This window comes from Muntiacus reevesi, chromosome 7 (genome assembly GCF_963930625.1).
Source record: "Muntiacus reevesi chromosome 7, mMunRee1.1, whole genome shotgun sequence".
NCBI classification, from domain to species: domain Eukaryota; kingdom Metazoa; phylum Chordata; class Mammalia; order Artiodactyla; family Cervidae; genus Muntiacus; species Muntiacus reevesi.
The window spans coordinates 80,184,494-80,198,962 of NC_089255.1; the positions used below are offsets into that span (position 1 = coordinate 80,184,494).

General features: G+C 43.4%; 1 protein-coding gene across 10 annotated transcripts in view; it reads left to right on the forward strand.

Moving 5' to 3' along the window:
* The first annotated feature begins 2,432 nt into the window (after window positions 1–2,432).
* Window positions 2,433–14,469, forward strand: part of RGS6 (regulator of G protein signaling 6) — a 595,059-nt gene continuing 583,022 nt past the window's right edge. For 7 of the 10 annotated variants that reach the window (XR_010663895.1, XM_065940393.1, XM_065940383.1 and 4 more), the window contains exon 1: window positions 2,582–3,146. The gene's annotated coding sequence lies outside the window, so the exon portion shown is untranslated. Of the gene's footprint in view, window positions 2,451–2,581; window positions 3,147–3,441; window positions 3,463–14,469 lie in introns of those variants that run through there. The other 3 variants (XM_065940384.1, XM_065940394.1, XM_065940386.1) reach the window with 3 other exon arrangements.

Genomic DNA, 14,469 nt, shown 5'->3' on the forward strand with positions numbered 1-14,469 from the left:
CTCATTTTCATTCTTCTGTGCAATTTATCACTCCATTTGAGGGCTATGCCACAGTCAATTCTATTACATACTTTCTGGTAACTCCTTACTTCATAATAAAATAATCAAAGGATTCAGGATTTTACATGTATTTTACTTTATACTTGAGTTTGGGGAAAGACCATTATGTACAGTATGCCCTTAATAAATAATTGCTGAGTGAGTGAATGAAATGTTGAGCTGAATCACATTATTGTATATATTCCCAAAGTAGTAAGTCAAATTATATTTTCAGTACAGTGAACAGTGGGTTGATTCTTAAAGAAAACTCATGGTGAACATTTTTGAAAAGATGATTCTGGGGCAGGGGGATGTATCTTTTTTGAAAATCTTTTGTTTTGCAATCATTTTAAATTACAAAAAGTTGCAAAAACAGTTCAAAGAACTCCCTTGCACCTTTAGAGATGTAAACATTTCTGAACCATCTGAGGGTAAGTTGCAGTTGTGATGTCCCCTTTACTCCTTCATAATTCAGAGTGTATTTTCTAAAAACAAGAAAACTCTCCTAAATAAATGCAGTTCAACCTCAACGTCAGGAAAATAACATTGATCAAATTTAATTCAATAGAATACATTGACGTTTCGCTGTTAATATCATATACAGGTCTTGGATGCCATTCAAGATCATCTCTTGCATATAGTTGTCCCTTTGCGTCCTTCAGTCTGAAACAATCTTTAAAGATTATACATTATATCAGGAGACAACGCAGGTTGATTTTTCCCATTACTGTTTTTTGTGTAAACTTTTGTCAGTTGATTAAGATACTATTTCCCAAGTATTATAGCTGTAATGTTGATAAGTATTTCATGCTTGTTAATTAATAATTAATATATATTAATGATAATTAATGAATTTTTTAGGAACATGCTTTGAGATTATAAATATCCTCTTGCTTATCAAAAGTTTATCCACTATTTCTAGTATCCATTGATGATTCTGGCCTGAATCAATTACTATGATGATGATTGCAAAGTGGTGATTTTTTAATACTGTCTTTTCTTCTTCATCTATTAATTATTTTCCACTGGTGGAACTTCCTTTCTCTCTTTCTATTGGCATGGACGCATTGATTCCTATTTTGCACAAAGGTTGCAACCTGTTCCTGTCATTATTTATTTTGATGCTTAAATGGTTCTGGATTTGGCCAGTGGGAACCCCTTCAAGCTACTACTATATTCTTTCATTTATTTTTCTTTTACAGTAGGATCTTGCTGATTATCTATTTTAAATATAGCAGGGTGTACATGTCAATCTCAAACTCCCAATCTATCCCTCCCCCCATACTTCCCCCCTATTCTTTTGACGTATCTTCATAACTCTTCATGGAGAAGGAAATGGCAACCCACTCCAGTATTCTTGCCGGGAGAACCCCATGGACAGTGGAGTCTAGCTGGCTACAGTCCACGGGGTCACAGAGAGTCAGACATGACTTAGAGGCTGAATAGCATAGCTCTTTAAGTAACTTATTTTATTGCTCAACAAAGTATTCCGGTTTCATTCCCTACGCACGGAGCCATAGTTCCTCTTGGTGGAGAATGGTACTTAGAAAGGAAGTCTGAGTTCCAGGCGTATTCACTGTAGTAGGGGTGCTACTGCTTTCTCAGGGGACAGAGCTAGGAAATATATATATATGCTAAGTTGTTCAGTCATGTCCGACTCTGCGACCCCGTGCGAACCAGGCAAAAACACTAGAGCGGGTTACCATTTCCTACACCAGGGGATCTTCCTGACGCAGGGATTGAAACCGCCCCCCCGCTTCTTGTCTCCTGCATTGCAGGCGGATTCTTTACCCACAGAGGAAGCTCCTAATAACATCGATATTGCACACCAACCCCATGGTTACCGTGCAGAACAAACAATCTTGTTTTATTTCCACCTGCAGCTTCCTGAATCCTTAACTAAGCATCAAATTTCAAAGCTCCCCCATCAAAGAAGGCCCTCAGTTACCCTTTCTCATTTTCTGTCTCCAGCGTTCCCTTCTTTCTCCAAGATTATTTGCAGACTTTTCTTAAAAGTTCTTTCGTGGCGTACTCGAGAAGACTCATAGAACGCTCCAAATGCAGCCTGTGGTGTAAATGGTGAATCAATAAAAATGACGAGGTGAGTAAAACACTATCCCTGAAGATCGCGGCGGCCCATTTTAATTTAGAGGGCGCCAGCTACACGTCAACGACGGATTCAAAAGCTACCGGGCAAACCGCTCCGGACTAGGAATCCCTAAGAGAATCCTGGCGCCGCCAAAGTTTCCCGTGGTGACCAGCTCTCGGAATTGCCAGAAGGAGTCTCCGCCTCTCTGAGCCGCTTCGCCAGTGTTCTCGCCGGCGCACGTGTCAGAAATTTCTAGTTTTTTTTTTCCCCCCTCCTTCCTCGAGTATATCTCCGTCTGGACCTGCCGCAGCGCTGGGAACAGGTGAGCCGGGCGGCGGCGCGCTGGGGACGCGCCCAGGTGCCTCGGCCCCGCCCCGGCCGCCGCCCCGCCCCGCGCCTGTCGGGGCCCAGGTGCCGGCGCCCAGGTGCGCGCGGCGCGGGCTGCAGCTCCTCCCGACACCCGACAGCGGGCGCCGCTGCAGCAGCTCCCGAGCGGCGGAGCTGAGCGCCTTCGCGACTTGGGGCAGCTGCTGCGCTCGGCCCTGCTCGGCAGCTTGAGCTCCGCCCGGGCGCCGGGTTCCCGGAGCTGCCGGAGCGGGCGGGCGGGCGCCGAGGGGGCGGACCGAGTTCCGCGGACCTTGCCGGCCTGGAGCGGGAGAGGCGGGCGATCCGGGAGCGCCCGGGAGCGCGGAGAGCGTGGTCAGCCCCCAGCGCGCTGGAGACACCCGAGCGCCCCGCACCTTGGCACGATGCGACCCGCCGCGTCTCCGCGCCGGCCCCGGGCTTCGCTTTCTGCTCGCTGAGCCCCGGCGCTCGCCACCGCGTAAACTCGGAAAGACCGGCGAGACGTCGGAGAGCCGCGCGGAGACGCACCCAGACGTCCCCTCTGCCCCCAAGAGGCTGCCGACCCCTCGATCCCTGGGCTCCTCTAGCTTTACCATGAACCTGGCGCACGCTTGGGTTTAGGAGAAATTTCTGAAGCCGGAGGGGGAGTCAAGGAAATTCTTTGGTTGCTAAGGTAATTGTAGTTGTGACAAAAAAGGGGCAAGACACAAACGGGGAAAAGATGTTTTCCAACGCGATGCCCTCCACCCCTGGGGTTCCGGTGTGTTGATTTCATCTCCTGGGTGTGGATGCTTGTCCATTTCAGATCCGTGACAGGTGTTGGTGTGTGTGTGTGTCTGCAGTTTGGGACTGTAGAGGCACGAGCTTACATAAGTGGTTAGGCAAGCTGGCGTGTGGAGTTGTGTGGGGTGGGCGCAGGTCTGCACAGAAATCACGTTCCTGGGTTTCTGGGTGTGAGGCACTCACCGGCCGGGGCGAGCTTGCAAAGGGTACGTGCTTTTAGGGACTTCCAGTCTTCTGATTCCGCGATCTCAGGTGGGGCAGCGTTATTTCATTAACTTTTTCTCTGGATAAGCTCGCCCATTTGTGGGTTGGAAGAAAAGAAAGCGGGCGGCGAGGCGTGGAGGAGGGATGGGTGGTGAGGTTTGCTGGTTTGGGGACTGCGGCAGGAGGGGACGCGTGGCTAATTTGCTCCGTGAGGATGGCAACTCGGGTTGCGTGACGAGACCGTGTTTACAGTCACTGTCAGGCTGCGTAAGAAGTGGCCCAGCGAGACAGGAAAGCAAAGTGACCCAGAACATTTAATTTTTTCAGAATGGAAGCTGCTGAATTTTATTATTACTATTATTTAATTTGATGGAATAGGGACGTTGTTTCTTTGTCTCTTGTTGAGAGGAGTGGCATTTCTGCGCTACATATTGAAGATATTTTGGGTCTTGTTCTTGGCCTGAAATTGTTCCCTCCGCATTTATCAATGCTCAGCAGCTGGATCTGCAGGTAGTTTCTGATCAATACCTTTTAGCAGTCCCAAAGTGAAACTGCAAAAATAAGCACTCCTAGGTAAAACCTAACATTGGACCTTTTTCTTAGCCGAGGGTGGTGAGAGATGGAAGAATAAGAACTGGGCTTGTAAGTGTCGGGATGGAGGGATGGAGTTAGAGACTGAGCTAGAAGTTTGTGTGTGTTGTCCAAAAAGAGAAAAGAAAAGAAAAAAGCTAGCCTGAAAGGAAACGGTCAGATTTGACTTAATAGGTAAGGCTTTTCTAGATCACTTTTCACAGGCAGATAAGTAATTACATGGCGTTGGCACTGGAGAGGTTGGTGGGAAACTTTCTCTGAGTGGTACAGTCATTATAGTCTTGCTTCTTCTTAATTACTTTGTTGTTTTTGCAATGGGTGGGACTCCCCTGTGAGAGAAAGCAAGCAGAGGACTGAGGGAAATTGGAGATTCTTCAGAGGGTGCTTGTAAGCAAAGGCTCACATGCTGAACAGCGAAAACCAAGATGGTATATCCGTTCTGAGTTCTCCGATACTAAGCAGATCTGTTGTGTACATATGGTGATATTACGTACTGTAAATGTTGGCATGTTACTACGTATATGTATATATAGCCTAAATAATTTGTCCTTTCCTGAAAGTGTAAATTCCAGAAATGTCCGCTGTGGTGAGGCGTTTGGGTGAACTTGGTAGCCACTGGTGTTTCCTTTTCTGTAATAATTACACTTGGTCTTAACTTCACTTCCCTGTCTCCTTTAAGAAACTTTAATTAACATGCACTGAATTTATATTGCTGCGAGTTTCAGTGAAACCATGCTAGGTTTTCTTCCAGCAACAAATTTGTCTTATCAAGTGAAACTTTACAACAATGTTTTTGTGGCAGAAATGTCTCTTTAAATGACAGTCCTTATTTATTTGTTAATTTATGATTTAAGGAATGAGATAGCCAACATAGTTTTTTTTTTTTAACTGAGCAAACATTTCTTGAGAAAGAAAAAAAAAATTAAAGGATATTTTGGGCAATGAAATTTGCCAGTAATTTTGAGTATCTTACTGTCCACAATGACAGAATTTTATGTGATGGTAGGATCATTCTCTTTCTTATTTCTCTGATATTCTCCCATGCATTTTATCCCCTGAACTCCTAAGACTTTGCCAGGAATTGCCAGACCTCCTGTCTTGTGCCAGGGGTTAAACACCAGGGAGATATGAGTAAGGAGCTATGTGTCACATCAACATTTTTCAAGAGATGATCTCAGAGATCTCAGTACTGGGATTAGTTTTTCCTTTAGCTGTACAGTTAGCTTGTCTTAATTCATAGTGCTTTGAACCTAGGGAAGCATTTAACCTCTTCATTTTCAGTGCCAGCTGGAAGGAATATATTTACAGAATTTTCAACATATGGCATGATATAAATAATTACTACACACACACTATCCTGCTGTATGGAAAGAAATAGAATTACAAAGTAAACCTTCATGTTGAGTGATATGGATGTAACATTTAAAAAAAAAAACACTTTTACTTCTTTTCTTGATTACAAAAGAAGTAACCATTGGGAAAAATTCAGGAAAATACACACCCAAAAAAGATAATTTGTAATTCTCCTACAGAAGGTGAACCACTGTTAACATTTCTGCGTGCTGTTATGTTCCTGTAGACTATATTCTGATCATATTCTGATTACATTATTCCTTGAATTTTTACTGTTCTTCCTATTCTCCCACCCCCATTTTTAAATTGTAAATGAAACTTGGATGAGTGTTAAAGGTTTGGGAAATTACTGCTAGTTTGATAGATGGCTTTGATAGATCAGGTTTTAATTTTTGTTATTGTCTTTATTTTAAAAAAGAGTAGTTTCTCTTTTTTCTGTCTTCTTTGAAAACCAAGGTTTGCATCTTGGATTGGCAATAGTCCCTATGAGATTTAGGGTTTGAAGTATCAGAAAAGAAACAGAGCGTTGGCCATGCAGAGTGGCGGTAGGGCTGGTGGTAGGAGACCTGAGTTCTGGTTTCAACTCCTCCACCAACTCCTTGCGTGACTTTTGGCTTCTGGGCCTGTTTCCTTAGAGGACAAATGACACTTTCAGATTTAGTTCACTAAACTAACCACACATTTGTCAGTTTGACTTTTGATGAGGGTGATCTTTGTTTGAAGCAGGCTTTTTCAAATGCAGATGGCTAGGATCATCCCCTGAGTTTTGGACTTGACTGGGCTGGGGTGAGGCCTGAGAATTTACATCTCTAACAGGATGATCTGCAGATGATGCTGATTCTGCTGGACCACCCTGAGAATCAGCTGGTAAGCTCCTTGGGGGCAGAAACACTGTTGCAGTTGTCTTTGCATCCATCTGCCCCATGCCTAGGAATGTACCTGCTGGTAGGTGCCTAGTAAACATTGTTGAATCTCTTTTATCAGTTTTCTCCTTGGGGAAACAACTTTTCGAAGCAGTCAAGATAAAAGAGCTCATCACCCATCATTTGGAACCATTAAATCTGTAATAAGAGTAATAATAAGTCATGAAACCCAGTTCCTCCAAATGCAGGGAGAGCAAAAACTGCTCACAAGTAGGCAATTAAAATGCACATTAAACCTAATGAGTTACATTAAGTAACAACTCGGAGTACCTGCTTGAGAAACCACAAAACTCCTCCAGTGCTTCATGGCTGCCTCCCTGAGACCTGTAAAAGGCAATTCATTTTCTACCACATACACATTCCAATAAGGGGAAGGAAATTCACTATTAATTATCTCAAGTACCAAGGCAGTGGCTAAAGCAAGCAGTGGTCCAGACTCTACCCCTTACCCCTCAAAAGGCAGACCTCTGCTCCTTAGCTCATGTTGACCAGTCTCCGACCATGTAGGTCTCCTTCTTATGACCAAGGAAACAAGAGAAAAGGGTGGTGAGTGCGTTTGTTAGCTGGGAGGTTCCAGCTGGCTGAAAGTCCAGGTCAGAACTTGTTGATCTTCCCTGTGTGGCTACTTTGTGGATTAAAAAAAAGTATCCTTTTCTTCCAGTTCCATGTTAGAAACACAGAGTGCAGAGGACACCCATTTTAAGGATGGAAATAGAAAAATGTCAATAGTGAAATCTGAACAGAGCTGTCGCTCCTGTGAGTGAGGTTTTTCAAGTGAGTTGTGGTGGAGACAGCTGTTGAAGCTTTTGAAATACTTTGGTAAAACCATCGAAGGAAAAAAAACCACTTTGGGCACATAGAACTCCCTTGTCCACTACTATCTGCCCTACCCTGGAGGCTATTTTCTTGCACGGGGGTGGGGGAAGGGGACGCACACATCCAGGAGAGCATCCTGAGATGAGAGTGTCCTATGTGAACCTGGACCAGCGGTGGCAGCCTTGGCGGTCCCCAGGTACCCGATATAGGCCAGCCCTGAGCTCACACACAGCTCACACATGGCTCTTCAAGTAGCACAACAGGCTTTTCACACCCCGATCATTGTGTCCTCATCTGTAAAATAAAAATAAAGAATATACCCCTTGCATATGCGTGGTTGTGATGAGAAAAATAGGATCCTGGGCAGAGGAGGCCCAGTAGCTGGAGAAGATGGGCCCTGTTACGTCATAGTTGTTGTTTTCTGATAATTTTGATAATGAGTTATTCACAACCCTGGTTGTTCCCTGGGCGAAATCTGAAACCAGCCCCCAGACACGGAGGACACGGAGATGGAAGAAAGAGGGAAACGCAGCAGATTGGTAGGCGGCAAATGTAATAAGCAAGGGAACTTACATAAGAGGCTTGTCTTAGACACTGCAAGAGGGGTAGCTCCTTGCACCCACCCGCCAGTACCTTACAAAATTATGTTTTTTTTTCAGGCCTGTGTTTCTGTTTTGAGGCTGTAACTGGGATCAGTCACATCTTCAGTCCAGACGGTCTCAGCCACTTACTGTCTCAAGGCTACAGTCCTTGCAAACGGCTCCCTGGGGGATGGTGGGCAGAATGTACATTCCAGGCACGAGGGAGGGGTGAGAAGCCTCCGAGTGCCCATTCAGCTCGCAGGTCAGCTGGAAGCCACGTCCTCTCTGTGACCCCCTCTAGCGTGAGTCTGGTGGGAAATTGGTATTTCAGGGCAATGGTTTCCAACTCTTTTCTGTTCCTGTGGGCCTGCTCTATCAGCCGAGCGTTGGAGGAACTTCTGAGTTGTTTGGAGCGGCAGTCCCCAACTTTTTTTGGCACCAGGATCCAGTTTCGTGGAAGACAATTTTTCCACAGACTGGAGGTAGGGAGATGGTTTGGGGATGATTCAAGCTTGTTACATTTATTGTGCACTTTTTCTATTATTATTAAATCAGTTTCACTGCAGATCATCAGGCATTAGATCTGGGAGGTTCTCTACCCCTGCCTCGGAGAAAGCTGCTCCGTGATTCTGACCCTGGAGGATGTGACCCAAACAGTCAGTGGAAATGGTGGAGTGGAGGATGGCCTTGCCTGTGGCAGCCAAAGATTTCATTGAGCCTAAAGGTCACTGGTCACCAGCAGGAAGAGAAATGAAACACGGGGGCTGCAGCTGCATTGATACTCTTGTGCCAGACTATGACCCATGCTGGATGAGGCCCTGTGCTGTTGTCCTCTGTTTTCTAGGTATCTCACAGTGCCTTTGCATGGTAGGGGTTTGGTAAATATTTGCTGAATTGTTGACCTGCAGAGTGACAGCAGGGTGGTGAAATTGGAAGGCAGGATGGACTAATAGTAGTGCAGTGTAGACTGGACCTGGTGTGGTGCATAGACCTTTTCAAGGGTGGATGCATGGACTGGTTTGAGTGCAGGTGCTCGGGCAGTTACACCGAGGATGCACGGTAAAGTGGTTATAATCCTTATTCTTATCGCTTGCTTGATTCTGCCTGGCTAGATTCACCTGAGGGCCACAATATAGTGAGGTCCTCCAACCTAGTTTGCAGTTGTACATCCATGTTTGTCTCTCCAACTGGTTTTATCTTGCCCCACTGCAAGGCAAGACACAGGGGTATGCTTGAGAGAAATTGGATTCCTCTGCCCAAAGTTGCCGAGGCTACAAAGCTGTGGAGCTGTCATATGGCAGGGAACTGACCTTATAACTATCAGTACATTAAAGAAGTGGACGACAGAGGATGAGATGGTTGGATGGCATCACTGACTCAATGGCGATGAGTTTGAGTAACTCTGGGAGTTGGTGATGGACAGGGAGGCCTGGCATGTGTGGTCCATGGGATTGCGAAGAGTCAGACACGACTGAGTGACTAAACTGAACAACTGAACATGTAAAGCTATTGGAGAGCCAAGTTTTTAATAAGAATTAGGTGGTATCACTCCATTTTACAGATGAAGAAGCTGAAGTTGAAGAAGTGGTTCTGACACTTGCCCTTGGTCAGATAGTTATTGAGTTATTAAAACCAAGATTTAAACCCAGGTCTTTTCTGACCCAAAATCCCAAGTCTTGCGGATATATCACTAGGTCAGGGATAAACAGAGACCCTTCCCTTGAGATCAGTTCAGTTCTTTTGGAGAGAAATAGAAATGAATAGAAAATAAACAATAAAGGATATTAAGTGATGGTTTAGAAGCATAAAGTATGAAATTTTATGTCAGATTATGTAGCAAGTAGATGATGAAGACAGTAAGTACCGTCTAGTTCAGAGAGAGCAATTGTATAATCAGACCTGGAAGAGAGGCTTCGGGAGCGAGGCAAAAATGTCATAGGTTGAACAGAAGGGATAACAGCAAGCTTTTCAGGTAAGAGGTGTTAATAATAATAATTAAACTAATTGTTAAGCCAGTTATTGTTTGCTTTCAGAGTAAGAGCTAATATTGTAAAATCTTCATCATCATGTCCTCCCAGACCATCGAAGCCAAAACAAAACTCCTGGTTCTATGCGGTGCTCTTTATTGCCTTATCTGTTCTAGTTTTCTTCAGCTTTATCACTATGACATTGCACTATATGTTTTTCATTTCTTTGTTGTCTGTCTCCATCCACTAAAATGTCCACTTCCTGAGAGCAAGAACTCTGTTTTATTCTCTCTTGTTGCTTCACCATTTGTCAGATTCTGGTTTATAGTCATCGCTTGAGAGCTGAGTGAAGAATGAATGAAGAGAGGAAAAAGCCTTAGTAAGCGGGTTGCAAACTCAAACACAGAGCCAGTTAGGTAAAGCAGATGAATGAAATAAGTGGGGTTTCTTGCACAATGTTAGCTTAAGTTGCATTTTTTTCCCTATCCAAATCGTGCTTTGTGTGTAAAACATGTAGAAAGTTTTGACTCCCAGAAAGAAATGTACATCCTCAGTTTTCTTGAAACTGGGGGCCCTCTGCCACATTTCTGAAAGAGAGAGGGGAGCCAGAAAACAAAGCCCAGCCATGTGTGACGATGAATGGTTTCTGGTGCTAGACCTCAGGGTTGAGAAGCTTTAGGGTAGGTGAGGGCTGTGTTAGAGTAAAGGGTGTGCTGCTCAGAATGCTCACCATTTTTTCATTTTTCATTTTTTCATCCATTTTTAGTCATTAGCAACTAATTCCAGTTAGAAAAATATAGGGATCTACACTGCCCAATCCAAACAGAACACTTGTTTGAGGTGGTGTTTTTTTCCTTCTCCTTCTGCATGTTATGACCTCTGTAGAAGAAAGACAACAACTTAAATATCCTATATATCTTTCCCTGAAGCCACTATGTAAGTGTTACAGTATTTAGATTCCAAACCGAACAGGAAGCTGCCATTATGTTATTTTGCTGACCGTACATCCTAAAACAAAGACTGATTCAGCAGCTGGTCAAAATAGAAAGGATGCATTCACGAAGAATACATTTATTGATTATATTTGAGTTTTTTTTTTTTTAAGGGGAGGGCACTTTAACTTTCAGAATGGCAGGTAGTTTAGGGGCTTGATTGCTGGTGACATTAGACAAAACCACTTAATGCTACTGATCTGTGTTCCCCCAGGTGCAGAACAGGGCTGAGAAATTATGATTGCTTTGAGGGCATTCCTGAAAGGGAGAGTATTCCTGGAAATCTAAGGTTTAGTCAGTTCTTAGTTGGGGGGTGGGGGAATATTCAGGCCCCTATCCTAAGTCCCTGTTGGTCTAAGGTCTCTGGTAGTGTTCTCTGCTCCTTGTCCTGCTTGTTCATCATGTCAGCGGTCCCACTACTGAAGACCCTTTTGTAGATGATGATTAATCAAATGTGGCTCTTGTATTTCGGAAGTTTTAAATTTTGCTGAGGGGGAGAAAGATGGATTAACAGGATGTGGTAAGACAGGCATGTATACATGGAATGTGGGAGGGAGAGTTCACTGAAGAGGTTGAGTGGATGAGTTGGGTGTTGGAGGACCAAGGGGTTGGGGGCGTGCAGAGATGGGGCAGGGGACAGAGGTGGTCAAAGCATGCTTGAGGCACTTCAGTCTAAGTAAAAGGATAGAGGTGACAGAGTGTGCAAAGGATTTTTAATACCTCTCGATTGAGTCAGGTACTTTCAGTTTGGGTGGATGAACTTAGAACTAAGGGGAAACAGGGAAGGGTAATTTAGGTTGTAAGGAAAATTGTTGACTAAATATTTATGTTTACTGCAGGTAAAATGAGAAACCAAAGTAGACTGAGTGATTTTCCTCACCTCGTGTTGGTAATGGAGGATATGTCACAGTGAATTTCTTGTTACTTCTCACTGTTAGCAAGGAGTTTCCTCCCCTGCAGTGAAACAAGGGAAAGTGGGTTTGCTTTATTACAGTCAATGCACAGTTTCCATGCAAATGGGCATTTCTACCCACTGTGTCAGGCTCACTGTCCAAATGTTCAATGCCTTTTTGACTTTCAGACTGAGAGAGTGACCACTGACTCCCAGATCATCCTGTGGCTCAAGGGGGAAGTGGATACATCTTGGGATAAACTTAATTTAACTTGCTTGGCATGACCAGTTAGGAAGTTCTCAGATGTCTCACCCTAACACATAGGGTATTTAGCTTTATGCCAAAGCATATGCTGTCAATTCTAGGTTTTCCTTTCTTTGGCTTCCTTTAGCTTTCAAAAGCTGCTCTGCAAAAACCACTTACCCAGCCTGCCATCTGCCATACTCCCCCACTTTAAAAAAAATCCATTTCTAATCCCCAGTTTCTTATATCTTCAAATTATGCTTAACAGGAATGACCAGTTGACTATCAGTATTTGGAAGTAGGTTTTTTTTAAGTTGAACTTTGCTTATTGAGAATTCTTGGTTGAGGAAAGTTTTCCTCTGGTTGAAATTATTCATATTGTTGGTTATACCTGGATAAATAGTGACTGACAAGACAAGAAGTGAAAATTGGGGCCAGTCTATTGAAGGAATTGAATGCCATATATATATATAATAAAGGTAATAGTGATAATGGTGATTCAGAGTTATCTTGGATATAGACAAAAAACAACTGCACTGAAACAAAATTCAAACCAACTGAAGCAAAAAGGAATTAATCTGACTAGTAAATCTGGGAATTCAGGCATGGCTGGATCCAGGGACTTAAATGATACCATTAGCACTTCTTACTGACACCTCATCATCTTGATATCCTCCTTCTGTGCCACTAGACAAAAAGAAGATAGTCATTAATCTCCTTCCCTTCATAGGGTTTCAGACTAATCCCTCTTGGGGAAGGGGCCTTCTTTCTTCCAGTGTTCTTACCTCACCCCTCACAGAAGGATCCTGATTGGTCCTGAGTAGGCTCACATGTCTGTCTTTGTCCATTCGATGTGTCCTGTGGCATGGCATACTTTGTTGAGGACGGTTCACAAGCCCATCTTTCTCTGTCAGATGTAAACTTAACATATGTGTGTGTGTGTATATATATACACACATACAGTATTATACTGGGCAAAAAAATACCTCAAACTTCTACCTCAAACTATCTACCTCAAACCATCTACCTCAAACCATCTACCTCAAACTTCTAAACTGGCTGAAAGACTTTGGATATATTTGCTGGGGAGTAGTGGGCTTCCCTGAAAGCTCAGTTGGTAAAGGATCCGCCTGCAATGCAGGAGACCCCAGTTCGATTCCCGGGTCAGGAAGATCCACTGGGGAAGGGATAGGCTACCCACTCAAGTGTAGTTGGGCTTCCCTTGTGGCTCAGTTGGCAAAGGATCTGCCTGCGGTGTGGGAGACCTGGGTTCGATCCCTGGGTTGGGAAGATCCCCTGGAGAAGGGAAAGGCTATACTCAACTCCAGTATTCTGGCCTAGAGAATTCAATGGACTGTATAGTCCACAGGGTCGCCAAGAATAGGACATGACTGAGCGACTTTCACTTTCAGAAAGTTATTAAGAACAAGTGCAGAGTATTTCAACCACTCTTTGGAAGTTCTGAGATATTTTGTAAGAGTTGGAAGACTTCCATTATTCAAAATAAAGTCTTTGGGTAACGTGAAGCATCCTTTAAGTAGTGTGTTTCTAATCTTGCTTCAGTTCTGTATCCCTTCTCTAGTTCTGTGATTCTTGCTCCTGGTCTATGCCTACACACAGAGTAATTGAGTATGTATATAGTAATTGAGTGTATAGTACAGATACAACCTCTAGCTTCTCCAGCGTCCCTACAACCATATCTCTGCAATTTCATCACTTTTTGCATTGCTTTAGATGATGTGAGTGCTGCCTTGAGAATCAGAGATGCTATATCCTTTTCCAAGAATATTTGCACTCTTGCTGGAAAAGTATACAACTCATTTCTCAGTGTATTTTCAAAGAGTAAATGCATCTATATCGTCTCTCCCAGGTTAAGAGAGAGAATATTACCGTTGCCCCCAAAACCACCTCTTGCACCCTCCCAGCAGTACTGCATATCCTCTTTCCCCAGTGGTGACCACTAACCTGATTTCTAACAGCTTATCTTTCTCATATTTGAATTATGTGAAATATAGATGGAATTATATGTATATACTCTTTTTGTTTCTTCTCAGGCACAATACTGTTTGAGAGATTCATCCATGGTGTGGTATGTAGCAATAGTTTATTTCTACTGCTGTATGGCAACCCACTCAGTTACATTTCACAGTTTTTTAATCCATTGATGTGTATTTGGGACATTTCCAGTTTAGGGTTACTGTGAATAATGCTGCTGTAATTTTTTGTATGTGTTTTTTGGCACACATATGAATAGGTTTCTGTTTGTTACACTCCGAAGACTGGATCTCTGGGACATATATTCAAATTTAGGAGGGCCTTACAAAGAGATTTCCTAAGTGGTTGTACCAGTTTATGCTCCCATCATCAGTTTATGAGTGTTTCGGTTTCTCCAAATACTTGTCAACACTTGGAATTGTCAGACTTTTTAATTGTAGCCATTATGGTGGGTGGGTAGTTGTGTCTCGTTGTGGCCTCAGTTTGCCTTGGTGACTAATGATGTGCCTTGTTAGTATTTTTTTTTTAATCAATTTTATTTAATCTTTTGTAGTCCCTCCTCAAGTTTATTGCCTATTTTTCAGTTGGATTATCTGTTTTATCAGTTTGGGTTTTTAAAACAAATTCTGGTTTGTTTTAAATGGTATCTTAAAAT